Raw genomic sequence first — 13,994 nt, forward strand, 5'->3', positions numbered from 1 at the left:
ATGATACACATGCTCTCCAGTATGATGTTCACGCACAGCCTGCCCCCCCAACCCCAATAATTGATCGAGCCAGTGCACTTGAGGCTAAGAAGTGCAACGGCACTGATGGAGAACATCTGTTTTGGGAGGGATTTTTGCAGCGTTGGGGTGTGATTGGTCTGCAGAAATCTTCAGGAAACATCCATGAGAATATCTGCATGGAGTTTTTCCCAGCAGAAAAAAAGACTGGCCTCTGCCACAGTGTTACTGTTGCTAGCTACATTAACACCATGGGCTGCTGGTGGTTTCACTGTTGCAGTAGCGTTAGCAAATGTATTTAATTTGCACATATTTTTTGACACATTAAGCAAAAGGCAGACTGACTGTCCAGCTTGAGAGGCCAAAACCACATTTTTATAGCAGTTTGTGTTCTGCAAAGCAGATGATTATTCTCTGCATTATCAAAATGTCTCAACAAGTGTTTTATATCGGYGAAAAGCAAGAACGTGTGCGAAGGAAATGATGTAAGTGTCTGACTGGTTGGGGTGTAAATGATTTCTCACCTCTGTATGGAGCCAAGTGTGTTTTTTCAGAGTAGAAATTCAACCTCACCCACTTGATTGTTCCCATGCTTTGGGTGGGTGAGGTTGTCTTTCATTGTAATGGCAGAATGTTAAATAGAAGACAGCCAAAAGCCCAACCTTTAGCATATACAAAGAATGGGAAATTACACAAAGGCAGGAAGAATAATTTGGCATTTAGACAGAATCGTAAAGAAGAAGCTCCATCCACTTAGGGTGCATTAACACCAACGCAACACAAAAACCCACGAAGAAGACACTGAGTGCAACTTCCTCATTTACAAAATGTAAAAAAAAAATGAAGTGTCAGATTTTAGTGGTTGTAGGATTTCTCGTTTGTGCATTCACACCAGCCCTGTTTAGTCCACTTTAATCAGATTCTAGTTTGTTTGCCCAGAAAGTCTGGCTTGTTTGGGGATGTGTGGATGATGCAGACCAAGAAATATCAAACTCTGGACCATCTACAAACCTGAGTATCGGTTTGACTGAAGTGAACTCTGGTGTGGTTCGAATGCATATGTGGATGCAAGCGGACCACAGTCTGCTCCAAAAGCAGGAAGCGGACTACAGCGGAGGGCATTCTGGGTAAATATAACCAAAACAAACACGAGAGTCTAACTCTAGCGGGAGAAATGGCTTGTGGTCTTTCACCAAAGACAAGAGAACAATCCTACAATTGCTAAAATCTGACCCCATTCCTTTTTTATTTACATTTTGTGAAGAAGGAAGATGCGATAATATCTTCTTCGGATGTTTTCCTGTCGATTCCTTCAGTAATTCCTGGTGCAACGCCCCCACAGGCCAGGGACGTCACGAGTCACGTGTTGCGCCATGTTACTACTGGCGGAAAAGATGAACAAGACTGCAGGAAGTGGTAGGAGGATGACAGTGCGGCATGTTTTTTTTTAATGACTTACCTCATGGACAAACTTATTCATGTGCCATTCTTAATTGCCTTTCTTATTTAATGGAAACACATTTGTGAATTTTTTTAAAATTATTATTATTATTATTTTTTTTTTACATTAGCAGAATATTGACAGATGTTTTGCAGACATTTGTATTGGAGATCTTCCACGTATCTGTTCAGTCTTTTCAAAGTGCTTTTATTACTCCAATAGCTTATTTTTTCATACAACTACAGTTTATCATACAAAGGGGCATTGAGGCACACTGCACTAAACAATGTATTAGAGAAAAACAAAACAATAATTTTATATTATGGCGTATGCTGTAGGCCAATGACAACTTTTCCATGTGTCATTATTCCTCATGTGGCCTTTTGCTGCCTCACCGGATGTTTCAAAGGCAAACAAAACAAAACAAAAAAAGCTTTGCCGGCCAAATATAACCCCTGCCGTTTCTTCTTTCTTTCTTTAGGAAATAAAGTCTTTGTCCATTTTAGCATGTCCGCCACTCTGGTTTTGGCTTTTCGTTGCTCTCATGTGGAATGTGCCAGTCCACCAGAGGCTTTGCAGCCTCGCTCTCAGAGCGGATGGGAATCTTCCTCAATTTTGCCCCCAAATTGTCTTTAATTACAGGAACCCACAAGTGCGGAGCAGCAAGTGGCCTGTAATTACCGCGAATGAAAATAGAGCCTGTTTGTGTTATTCCGAACAGATTACTTAAGACAAAAGGTGTCAGGCCTGGAGCATAAAAGCAGCTCTGCCACTTTCTTATTTTGGAGCCTAAGCTCTGTTATTTGGTGGCCAGACATGTATAAATGTTTAAGTTCTTTGCAGCGACATAAATCGTCTTGTGAATGCAGGAAATGAAGGAGAAAATACAAGAACGTTTCTTTGGTTATACGGAGAGACCATGCCATCACAGGAGTGGATGCAAACTGTCTGCCTTGCAGCGTTTGTCGTCATCTCATGCAAATTTTTTTATTTTTTTTTTCTACATTTTTGCTTTTGTATTTTATTGCGAGTCTATTTTCATTTTTAAGGAACATTAGTTCAATCTGGAGAGACTCAAATGGAGAAAGAAAGCGATTAAAGGAGTTTAATGACAAAATGASGACGGTCTTTGGCGTTCAGGCCCCGGCCGGGGACGTTGAGCTGGACTTCGATAAGCTAGATGAACATTCCTGATGCAGCATRGGAATGTAGACCCCCCAGGGCCTGTACTGGTGGCAGCGGTCAGAGGATGATGAGGCCTGACAGCCGGGAGCAGAAGGTGGAGATGGAGCGGAGGTGGGTCAATCGCAGCTGGTGAGTAGAGGAGGCCATGGGTGAAGGTCCTTTTGAACTGGAGCCCAAACGATGATTGGCTGGAGTGAGGCTTGGACCAGTGCTGATAGGTCCAGGTTGCAGAGAGGGAGGCGCTGATTTAGGCAGGTGCGACAATAGTGTCTTCCAGACTGAACTTTTGTCAAGACTCCATTTGTTCCTTCTTTGATTTATGCTGACCTTGCTGACCCTGTCAGTTTTGGGTCACAACCATTTTTTGGTCGATTTTCAGCAGAATCATACTCTATCCTTTTTCATATGATGGATTGAACAGTGAGATGTTCACAGCTTGTAATATTTTTTGATTCCCTGATCAAAATGCAAAAACCAAAATGGAATAGTGTCAAACTTTAGTCGTAGGATTTATCTTTTTCCACCCTAAGGATSCATTTACACCAGACCTGTTTAGTCTTCTTTAATCAAACTCTTGTTTGTTTCCCTGGAACRTTTGGGGAAGTGGGAATGCGTTGTCTGACCAAAAATATTGAACTCTGGTTCACCTAAAAGTCAAGGTTTTGGTTCGGTTGAAGTTAATTTTGGTTCAGTTCGTATGCATCCATGAATGCCAAGAAATCAGAGAACGCTCCAAAAGCAGGAAGCAGATTTTAGAGCAGGGCATTCTGGGTAAATACAACCAAACCCACACAGGAGTTTTAACGCTAACGAGAGAAATGGCTCGGGGTCTTTTACCGGAGACAAAAGAGAAATCCTACAGCCTCTAAAATCTGACGCCACTCCATTTTTGTTTACATTTTGTGAAGAAGAAAGTTGCGTTCAGTGCCTTCTTCAGAGGTTTTCATGTCATATTCAATGTTTTTTGGTGCAGCGCCACCACAGGATCATTTGACACAGTGCAGTGAGAAAGCGAACCATTTTACCAGAAATGTCTGTCATTCCTTTYGCCTCCCAGTGTGTGAACTAAAGCTAAATTTACGCATCATTTTACTTTAATAGCTACAAATTAGTATTTAAAAGCACGTCTCAAAAGCGCTGCATTCAGTCGGCCTGCTTAATTAACACCCTGTGCTAAACCAACTGTATTTGTAGCATAAATCTCTTCATTCCTGCCTTCAAAGTTTAGACTGTAATGTGACAACMAGAGGAAGTGAGTAACTATGGCATAAATTACTGAAGATAGACTTAGACTGCTTGTGGTTTCACTGTATAACATTGTCTGTGTGCATGTTTCTTTCTTTTTTTTCCTTGGTGTGCTTTGCAAACCTCTGGCCTGAACGGAGGTTTGAACATGCAGCCGTCCCGCTGCTGACTTCCATTTCATACGAGTGGCGTAAGTTGAGGTCAAGAKGGTCCTGCCCTCTTCCTCCTCCTCTGTCATCTCAACAACAGCTGCCTGGCTTCATGTGAGCTCTGCAGCACGTTCTGCGGCACATTTGTGTGTCAGATAAATGTACACAGATGTTTACATCAGTGTACACACAATGAGGCATGGGGGAGGGGAGCTGGGGGGCACGACGGGGGGATGCGTAGAGAAAAAGGAAACCTGGAAAATTGGTTGTGTTCTGATGAGTAAACTCAGATGTTGAGATTCTTCTTTAGATTCTCTTATCATGTGGTGGTGCATGAAGACGTAASTACATCACAGCTTTTCACAGTTGAGCGTTATTCTAAGACGCAGCCGCTAAAAAACAGATTAAATTATTATTTGAAGATGTTTTTCAAAGGAACATGAAATTGCATTTTCAGCAGAAWGAACAGCAGCAACACTTACTGTTTGGCTACGTTCACACCAAAGTTGTWGTRRWRWAAWAMWRMTRAWRWAAWWAMTAMWAWWRWKRARAMAWYWTTYWTYAWYWRYKRTRAWWAAWAAMARYAGTWRMTRRKGGGRRAAMWMTAWMWYWYWMKARMWMTATMKYRTRTKTWYAMAAMWMWRASATACAAATCATATAATATCCTTARTGTTCTTGTTTATGAATCTATTTYGAACTGATGTGAAATTGATTTTTTTTACCMCACACAGGCAGTTTACATCAACTGGTGGCAGATAACAGCCCTCCATACTCCTCCTGGTGGCGCGTACTGTGGTCTGCTAAATGGTGACRTTAAYAGTTGGGTGGAAGCGCCAGTCAGTTGGTCGATCAACAATAACTGAATAAATTTTTTGAAAATAATATTTTCTGCTGAGTATTCCAGTCATATCAGGTTTATTTCTATACATTTCAGCAGCAGTAAGGCAGTTCAAGGTGCTTCACATAACAAAAACCAAAAATTCCAAAGTYGTAAAGAAAACACCAGGCAGTCAACAATTGAGCAGACATTATATTTTGATGAGTGCCATCACCAAAATCATACACATCAAATATACCGGTYAAGGTTTCATTTATTATGGTTCAAAAGAAACTCTAAACAAAGTCTTGACTTAAAGGAGCTCAGTGTTTCAGCTGTTTTGTAGTTTTCTGGAAGTTTGTTCCAGATTTGTGCAACAAATAATAATAACTAATAAAAACTAGCTAACATTCTCTTTTAAATTCATTAAAACTAACTGAATGAGTCAAACAAAAAGTCTCAATGAAATTAAACTAAACTATAGTGAAAAACCCAAAACTATTACAATCCTAGTTCACACAAAAGGTCGTGATGCTCAATTCTGATAATTCCCCCGCCCCACCGAAATCTGATTTTTCGTCGTTGTTGTTGCGCGGTCGTTCGTGAATGRTGTGATCTCGGTCAGACTTCAACAGTTTATGCTCACAAGAAGAACGTAGAGGTCACTCAGCAGGGCGTTGTTTATGGAAGTAATAGTTGACGCCTCCATCTGCGGATCGATTTTAAAGTTTACTCAGCTATGGGAGCAAACAGGATTGTCACAAAATGATAACAAGAAAAAGGAAGCTAACTAAGTGAAATCAYAACTGACACGGATGGCGTTTTGTGGGGCATTCACTGCAGCTTCTGTAGAGAATGTGTAGCATGGTGGGAGTCTGATGTGAAGCACAAGTGGAACAGACTGCTTTAATCATTTCATAATTATGATTTCTACTTTTCAGCCATTGTTTACGTCTGGTCTCGCTTGGCTATTTTCATGACTGTGCTTAATATGATCTCCATGTGTGTAGTGGTGGTTCTGACATGTGTGCTCAAGGATGGGGGTCTGGGAATCTTTTTTTTTTTTTTTAAACATTTCAACGTTTCTATGCAACTGGGTTTCTATTGAGTGAGAGCCGAGAGGGCAAACTTTCAGGGGTACAAAAATATAAATATGCAGAGTACGTGAGATTGTGAAACGTTTGAAATTAATRGCTCAGGAAGGAGCCGGAGAGCAAGAAGTATTGTTTTGTTAAGTGAGAACAGTGTTGCATCATTTTTAACAGCCCTTCTGAGAACAGGAAAGAATAAAAAAACACAATTTGCACCAGCAGAATATATTAGACTGTCTCAACTTTCAGCAAGAGCAATAAAAATTTCTGGTAGGGGAAGAAGAAGAGATTAATCATTTTTGTTGATAGAAAACATAACTTCTGGTTTATTTGTTTGTGTTAATACATAATTTCATAACAATCCTTCTGAACATAATACTTTCTAAAATTACCTACTATCTAAAATACATATGCAAGCGAGCTGAGCCTGTTGCTTCAGAGCCTGTTGCTTCAGAGCTTCACAAATCCAGCTCAGGATTTGTGAAGCTTTGAAATTTTGCAGGGGAGCAGTTAGCCATCTTCTAGAAAACACAAGATTAGAAAAAGAATAAAAGTCATGAAGAAAAAACAAAACAATAAAAACTTCAACTTATTTTAAAATAACACCAAAAAACGAGGCACAAAGGTCTGGGATAAATCCATTCTCCCATTTCTTCTCTGTGCCTTTTCCCCTTTCCAAAGAAACTTTACAAAGACATCTGATCTGTTTCTTACTCATTTTGCTGCTTGTGGGCTCCGTGTTGGCGCGCAAGTAACCRAGACACTCCGGTTAAAGGATTTTCAAAATAAAAGATCCTTCAGACTCAAATAATACATAAAACGGAAATATGCAATTATTTCTTGCGCGRCCCGGTACCAATTGGTCCACGGACCGGGGATTGGGGACCACTGCTCTAAATCATACATGCCTCATCTTATTAACAGTAAACTTGTTAGGCTTGACCTTTGTTAGCCTCTAAAGAGCCCAATAGCTTAAATTTGCAATTCAGATTGACTGTGCTTGTGTCAGGGCGCTGCGGAAGATGTAAATGTGTCGCCTGGTGGACAGCTGCGGGAACTGCGCAAAAGCGTTGGCGAGAGCGTGGCGGTGCTGGAACCCCCGCGGTTGCCAGTAGGCCTTCGGCGTGCTTCGCTGCAAGGGCCTCCAACATCGCTTGCAGCTTTAATTTGTTTGTGTTACTTTGACATGCGTCGCCATTTTGTAGCCAAGACAAACCATATTTCTACTATCGTAAATATGCAGATGTGAGCACCATAGCCAAGTTTGATCCTTTGTCCCAAAACTTTTATATTTTTTTTACAACAGAACCCTGGAACAGCATGATCCAGATACAGCCATACAATATCAAGTTCTTATTATGCATGTAAAGACAGCAAATCATATCAAAAATGTATTTATGCGATTAAAAATTGTATTTTTAATCGCATACAATTTATTATTGTATTTCTGTGGAGTTGTTACATGACTTTACAGTTGACCAGCAGATGGTCTTTGACAACCTTCATAATGAGGTTAAGGTGCAAGTGAAGGTTATTGTGGAAGAAAAAAGTATGGCAGAAAAGACAGAAGACTTTGAACGCAGACTGGGTTCATTTTCACTTGCGTTGCAACAGCTGTACGTAAACACTAAGATAAGCTCAYATTTCTAGATATTAACATATTGCTTCACTGCACACCAGGCGAGGACAGAAACGCGCTCACAAGGAGGGTATAAGTTTGTTTTTACACGTTTGCGCGYATTCCAGTGGCTGTCAGCGCTGAGTGATTTTAGCTCTTTAAGTGGTCCAAGTAAGAGCCGTATTTTCATTGCTTACCAGAAAGAGAGTGAAGGACGCAGGCTGATTGCAAGCACGGTCTCCTGCTGTGATGAAAACGTTCTGGCTTACGCTGCGCAGGCTGCTGCCAACCTCTGCCTGGACACAACTTCTGTGGAGTTTTGCTGCTGCAATCAGGAGCTGTGAATGTGAGCTGCTCCTGCTGTTGTAACATGTAGCTTTGGGCATGCAGAACATTTTCATACATGGATGGCAAGTCTGTTTTAATCTCCCCTTTACTTTTAATGGCACAATTAAATAACTTATATCTTCAGTTTTTATAATAATACAATATGACCTAAAGGAAATTTGAATTCATAATTTAATGCCTTGAAATTGGGCTTCTGTCTCTAAGAAACTCCTGCTCTTTCTGAAACTCCGCCTTCAGGAAGTCATTACAGTATGGCTCTTCTTTAAACCCTTTAAAAACTTTTTTTTTTACCAGCTTTGAACTAAGAAGTAGCTTGTAAAATGAGCTCTATTGGTGTTTGCTAAGTGCTGCTGGCTAGTCTGAAGGAGTAGAGTTGGGGATCCACAGGGGAGGGCTGGTCTGTGAGGCGAATCCATCCAGGAGTTTTGAATGGTTGCCACTGGAGACTGAAGGGCGCATGAAAGAATCAAGGCAACACTCCAGGTATGTTTTTGATGAGAGACTAACCTTAGAACAGGATATAAAAACTGTTCAAATAGTCGATTCGAAATAATACTGCCCCTTTAAATATTTTCCATTTYGAACAATGAAAAACCTGCAGTATCCAAAACTATACTGTTTGTGTCCTAAACCTTGCACTCTGAAGCCTTTGGAGATTTTAAACAATTCGCCGTGTGTTTGTCTTTTATCTTTTTGTCGAAATTAAAAATGGTGTACACAAGCAGATCTAAGAAGTGCTGGTTGCCATAGCGAGCAGTCAAACACGTTTACAGCCCGCCTCGTCCCCGTTTGTGAGACGAACGTCCGCGCTTCCTCTTTCCYGTGTGCTGTAAACACCAGGACGCAACAGTTCTCACAGCTTTTAACTTCAGCCAGGCACGCTGACAACTTTACAACACCACCTTTCTCTGTTGACCAGCCTGTCTCTGTTTGCTCTGAGCACATAATTCAGGTTCCATTTAGTTCCAGGCCGCAYGCACGTGGGGTTCTCAGCAGAGCTCCAGCAGAGGCTGTGTCAGGTGTCTGTGTTTGCAGATGACGCTTTATGGTTCTCTTCAGAGCACCCGCAGATGTTTAGCACCAACCTGGGTCGTCTGGCAGACAAAGACGCAAACAGGAAAAAGCTGGCTGGTGGGCCATCGTCTGGTGGGACAGTCGCAGACTGAAAGAGGAACTAGTATAAAGAAAACTTCTCTCATCAGATCATTTCGTACTAAACCTAGAAAATGTTTGAGCGCTGTTCATCCACTGAGCATAAAGTTTAGAGAAAAAGTACTACCTCACTTTCACCTTCACCGTGCTAATATCAGCTATTGTACAAAATGACTAAACATGAAAAAGTAGTCTTACAATGTCCTATAGAGGTCACTTTTACTTAGGGTTGTACATCTCTTGGCCAATAAAATATGTATAATTAAAGCTAAATGTTACACACATCAACTAAAAAGACACACTTTTTTCCTCACCGTCTGAAATTAAATCAAACCAAACTTGCAAGACTTAGCAAAAACAATTTCCTTTTGCTAAATGCCATCATGATGAAAGAAAAATTCAGAATGATTACTATCTTTTTAAACAATGAGGGAAAGCACAGATAATAATGCCATGGATTTGAAAACTTCTGATGGGTTGTTTGACACAACTGAGTTAATAGGAGGTTCACATGTGGATGTAGTTTATGGCCACAAACTACATGTAGTTTATGGTGTCACCTCAAAGACACTGCTTTCTTGATGGACATCATTGGCTCTAATGAGATTAGGATCTCTAGCCTGGTTAGGTAAAGACTAACCAGAAGGTTAAAGACTTCTGTTTGTTTTGAATCTTGCCTGTGATAAAGACTTCTCCTAATGACAGAGTTGAACTGCTTATTGAATTCAAAATCCCCATCAAGGTTCACATCAGGGTTTCTGGTGTGAACCTTGATGAAAAGAGCAAACAAGGACCCTAGTCTGGTGAATGACCACCCCATTATTTTATGTTTGCTTTGGCCAGTGGGTCTGGACTCTTGGCTATTGAGAAACAACTGGTTGGTGGACTCTGTTAAGTTTTATTGGATTGGATCCGATTTTACCCAATCACTAACATCTGGTGTATGTAAAGCTCTGGCTCGATCGTGAAGGAAGCTAYGCTATGAAGCTTACCTGAAATTATGTAAGCAACCATCTCCCACTGCATTGGGAGTAGGACAACAACATCCTCTTGATCCCACTTTAATTGCTCAGTATTTGTAAGTGTGGCCRACACGGATGGAACCATTAGGGACACAATTTAATTGTGCAAGATTGACAAAAATTCATTCATTCATGTTTTTGAATGTTCATGACTAAAACAGACGTGTCAAGRTTGTGCCACACCTCTCACCCAATGAGCAGCCCACACGACCCTTCATGGGTGACGGGGTAAAAACAATGGATGGATGAATACAAACAAAGAAGAGATCATGCTGAACTCATCTATGACAGTGTTTATGTAGGACAGTAAACACTTTGCTTTTACAAATTACTGYAGTTTCTGGTAAACTGGTGTGTGATATTTTGAACTTAACTGACAGAAAACTAAATGGTTTTCTAACAAAATGTGGTTTGAGTTTGATGTCTTAACCGTTGGTCGTTTTTTTCTTTATACATTCTTTGTGTCGGGGGTGTAACTGACCTTGTGTGCTTTTATCTTTGAAAGTCTTCAAAATTATACAGCTATAAGCTGTTTCTCAGCCTGTTGGTCTCGCTCTTCAGGTACTTTTTTCCCTTAGAAATTCTGGAAAAATTTCCGCTTCAAGACTTGATAACAGATGTGTCAGTATTTTTCTATTTGTGGAGCAGGGAACTGCCCACCTGGGGCCTTTAACTGTGGTAAACGGCTGGGCAGTTTAGCGGGCCAGCCCATCGAGCTCTAGCCAACAACCTTTAACGCTTAGTTCTAAYGGCCCCGGTTAGCAGCTGGTTACAGCTGGTAAACAGTTGAACAGCTGTTTACTGGCCGTTCAACAGCAGGTTAGAATTATGGTTCGACAAGTAAACTGTTTATCAGTTGTTTACCTGCTGTAAACTGTTGAACAGCTCTTCAATCGTTTGCCTGTCCAGTTGAACATTGTTTTCACCTGCTGTTAATCGGCTGGTAAACAGCTCCTCCGCCTAACGGCTCCGGTGTTAAAGCAGCGGCTCTGGAGATAAATCTGGTGGAGCCTCTCTTAGAAACTTGCAAAATGTACTATAGTGAAATCAAATAAAATGCCGGCTGACTTTGTGGCCGGGTCATCAATGCCCACCTATGCACCCAGGCCTGGTTATAGCTGCTGAGTTATTATACAGCTAATATAATTAATAGGCTATTAATAGGTTCCCCATTAAAGTGTGGGGCTCAGGAGGTGGCACTTGATGGAGTTGTAATTGACATTTTGTTTCTCTCCTTTTCTTCCCCGTAGGATGGTTTTAACTAAAACAACAACCTTAAGTCTGGAAACACCATTTTACAGACCACCCCCATAAACATCAAGATTTTAAAAATAAAAGAAGAAAAAGCAATAAGCTGGGGATTGAGCGATGGAAGAGCAAAGCCTCTTCAAACAACAACAAAAAAAACCAGTAAGTTATTACAGATGGAACGTGTTGCAAAATTAACAATATTTGAAAAGTATTTTAAAAAACATCTCAGAGGGACAGACATACATTATGAGGGGTTATGCACTAAGGGGGATGGAGCCCCCTTACATGCTGAATGTAATTCCGACCACGCAATTTTATAAAGAGCCTAAGGTGGCCATTAATAATGAGCTGCTGGACAAAGCCAGAGGCTTGATGGGGTTGTAATTGACATTTTGTTTCTCTCCTTTCTTTTCCCGTACGATGGTTTTAACTAAAACAACAACCTTAAGTCTGGAAACACCATTTTACAGACCACCCCCATAAACATCAAGATTTTAAAAATAAAAGAAGAAAAAGCAATAAGCTGGGGATTGAGCGATGGAAGAGCAAAGCCTCTTCAAACAACAACAAAAAAAACCATCCATCCATCCATCCATTTTCTTCCGCTTATCCGGGGTCGGGTCGCGGGGGCAGCAGCTTCAGAATGGAGGCCCAGACTTCCCTCTCCCCAGCCATTTCTTCCAGCTCCTCCGGGGGGAATCCCAAGGCGTTCCTAGGCCAGCCGAGAGACATAGTCCCTCCAGCGTGTCCTGGGTCTTCCCCAGGGCCTCCTCCCGGTAGGACGTGCCCGGAACACCTCACCAGGGAGGCGTCCAGGAGGCATCCTTACCAGATGCCCGAGCCACCTCTACTGGCTCCTCTCGACGTGGAGGAGCAGCGGCTCTACTCTGAGTCCCTCCCGGATGACCGAGCTTCTCACCTTATCTCTAAGGGAGAGCCCAGCCACCCTGCGTAGGAAACCCATTTTGGCCGCTTGTATCCGTGATCTCGTTCTTTCGGTCATGACCCAAAGCTCATGACCATAGATGAGGGTGGGAACGTAGATCGACCGGTAAATCGAGAGCTTCGCTTTTTGGCTCAGCTCTCTCTTCACCACGATGGACCGGTACAGCGCCCGCTTCACGGCAGACGCTGCCCCAATCCGCCTGTCGATCTCCCGCTCCCTTCCCTTACATGCTGAATGTAATTCCGACCACGCAGTTTTATAAAGAGCCTAAGGTGGCCATTGACAAAGCCAGAGGCTTGATGGAGTTGTAATTGAYATTTTGTTTCTCTCCTTTTCTTCCCCGTAGGATGGTTTTAACTAAAACAACAACCTTAAGTCTGGAAACACCATTTTACAGACCACCCCCATAAACATCAAGATTTTAAAAATAAAAGAAGAAAAAGCAATAAGCTGGGGATTGAGCGATGGAAGAGCAGAGCCTCTTCAAACAACAACAAAAAACAGTAAGTTATTACAGATCTAACGTGTTGCAAAATTAACAATATTTGAAAAGTATTTTAAAAAACATCTCAGAGGGACAGACATACATTATGAGGGGTTATGCACTAAGGGGGATGGAGCCCCCTTACATGCTGAATGTAATTCCGACCACGCAGTTTTATAAAGGGCCTAAGGTGGCCATTAACAATGAGTTGCTGGACAAAGCAGAGGCTTTGTTACATCCTTCAGCGCTACTTACCCTTAGGAGCTGACGGCAGTGGGGAAACGGCTGATCAGTGTCCAAGGAGAAATTGTTGAGGCATGAATTTCTTATTATTTTCCCATATGATAGGACTTAATTTGCTAACTGTAGATCTAAACTAACTACAGGATAACATGAAAGGTCCCATTATGTAAACTCTAAAAGTACATTTCTTTGTACTTTTCAGCTTGCTGCAGTTAGGATGGTCAGGTCTGGAAGAGTAGATGTACCCAATCCACAACCTGCGGCTCAAACAGGTACGATAACTTGTTTTAAGATTTGGTCAAAGCTGCAGTAGTCAACTTTTATAAAAACAGATAAACACATATCTGTGTTGATATTATACAACGGATATAGAAACAGTTTAAACAAAAATGTAAAAAGCATACTGTCATAGAAATTATCTACTGTAACTTTCAACTTAAATGAAAAATTTTAAGTTGACACAATAAYAGCTTGTATGTTGTTGTGCAGCATGTGATCAGAAAAGGTAGAGTAGTGCGTTTGTCTAATTATTGACTTTTTGAGAGCTCCTTGATAAATCTCTAATTTGGTAATAATTCCTGTAATTACAGGGCAGCTGCACAATGTCCCTGTCTCTGTGGAGGGAGGCAGCCCTCTACGAGCTCTGCATTGGGCACCACGTGACGGTTTCCCACGTAAGGTGCCAAGAATATGGCTACGGCGCTCAGCTGCAGAGCACGTCATTTATAAAAAATAGAGGTATGTTGTAAGTTACTACTTTTATTTTACRTTTAGTCTTGATGTTTTTCTTTTTTGTTCTCGTTTTTAGATAACGTRAAAACTCACAAACCTGATTATATGTGTAATATATGTTTGTATTGTAGTAACAGGCTAAAAAGGAGGAGAACATTGCCGCTGTAATCATTGGAGTCATGGACACGGATAATTCAGACGTCAAAAGAAGTCCTACTAGAGAATGAGCACACATATAGGATTTCTGCAGCT

At 41.3% G+C, this 13,994-nt stretch overlaps 1 long non-coding RNA gene across 1 annotated transcript; it reads left to right on the plus strand.

Moving 5' to 3' along the window:
• The first annotated feature begins 6,800 nt into the window (after positions 1–6,800).
• Positions 6,801–13,988, plus strand: LOC103475978 (uncharacterized). Its single transcript, XR_535387.2, has 4 exons — positions 6,801–11,496; positions 13,213–13,282; positions 13,601–13,748; positions 13,874–13,988. It is a non-coding gene; the product is annotated as an uncharacterized LOC103475978 (long non-coding RNA).
• The last annotated feature ends 6 nt before the right edge of the window (positions 13,989–13,994 follow it).

The sequence above is a fragment of the Poecilia reticulata genome, linkage group LG1, assembly GCF_000633615.1.
Source record: "Poecilia reticulata strain Guanapo linkage group LG1, Guppy_female_1.0+MT, whole genome shotgun sequence".
NCBI classification, from domain to species: Eukaryota; Metazoa; Chordata; class Actinopteri; order Cyprinodontiformes; family Poeciliidae; genus Poecilia; species Poecilia reticulata.